This window comes from Rousettus aegyptiacus, unplaced genomic scaffold (genome assembly GCF_014176215.1).
Source record: "Rousettus aegyptiacus isolate mRouAeg1 unplaced genomic scaffold, mRouAeg1.p scaffold_m13_p_13, whole genome shotgun sequence".
Lineage (NCBI taxonomy): Eukaryota > Metazoa > Chordata > Mammalia > Chiroptera > Pteropodidae > Rousettus > Rousettus aegyptiacus.
The window spans coordinates 62102-63622 of NW_023416288.1; positions in this window are offsets into that span (position 1 = coordinate 62102).

Consider the following 1521-nt stretch of genomic DNA (forward strand, 5'->3'; position numbering starts at 1 on the left):
TGGATGATCTGCCTTATACCCTTATGGATATGGAGAAAATGAAAATGCTTTAAAAAGTACTTTCCAAATCAGTTTACTTTTAAAATATGAAAATGTGGTTTGTTCCCTGTGCTGGTGGTAGAATCATAGCTGGGGTCTTTTTCCTCAGTGTGAGTGATACCCTTTTCAGTTAATAAAAACTGTGCAGGTTACAGAGCCTATCATTTTCTTCCACTAATGTCTGAGGTAAACATTGTTCATATCCTTTGCATGTCTTATACCATGACAGGGACTCAAATACAATCCTGGGCACAGAAGAAATATTTTTTTTTTGGTTTGAAATGTGAGCTCTTTGCTCTTTCTGACCAGTCTCTGTTCATGCCAAAAGCATATTTCTCTTCCTCATCACTGCCCCTTAACATGTGGTCTTCCTTATTTTGTCTGACTGAGGCTTTTTATTAAGTCACCTTGTTATATAACACTATAAATTTATAGTTCATATAGCATTTATATACTTTCCAAACACCTTCAAATATACTCATTCATTTTATTTTAAAATCGATCCTGTGAGTTTGTTAAGGCCAGCATTGTTATCCCACAGGAATACATGAAAAGTACAGCACTGAAAAATCTAAAGCCTTATATGACCTCACGTTGTTAAATATGATAGCTGGAGACAGTGGATTCCCAGCCCAGGGCTCTTTCCAGTACCTTCTAAATAATAGTGAGGAACAAGGGGTTTGGAAGCAATAAACAGGTTTGAGTATGGTGGTAGTGATTTGTATTCTTTCCCAATATTGCACAGGAGTTGTATTTCTGCAAGATTTGATTTTATTTTTCTAAAATGGGAATACTTCATCATCTAAATAACATTTTTAAATGCCCATTTGCATCACTAACCTTAATCTGAATGAGATTTTGGTATATTAAAGAATTTGTTCTCTAAAGGTTCTGTGAAGATCTAGATGTCAGAAAAATAAGACAATACTATATCCTATATTCCTAGGAAGTACACAAATGGAAAATGATTAGCATAGTTTTGTCCAGTTTTATATCTAGTTTCTCTAAGGTCCCTGGTAACAGCCCATATAAGGTAATAGGTTGTGTTTAAGATGGTCTTTGTCAAAATTTGAATGGGTTCAAAGTGATGCCTTGGACAAATTACTTCGCTTCCCTGAGAGTTTCCTTCCCTGAAAAAAATGCAGAGTCATGAGCACTAAGAATAATGGAGGTAGAGAGTACCTGGAATATGGTAGGTAATCAATAAATAATAGCTATTATTTTTGTTTTCTGGGCAATGAAAGTACTGAGGGAAGTACATTAAATTAACAATTTCACTATAATATGTGGTTCTAAAATCAGTGTGCATTTCTCAAATACAATGTCACATATCTAAGTTGTGCAACACTCCTCTCCTTAAATCTTTGAAAGAAATGTAGAATCATTTGATGTGTCCTTTTTTATTTTTATGCATTATCTTTTATAATTCTATTCTATTATACCACATGATTCATTGCTAAAAATATTAATACTAATATTATT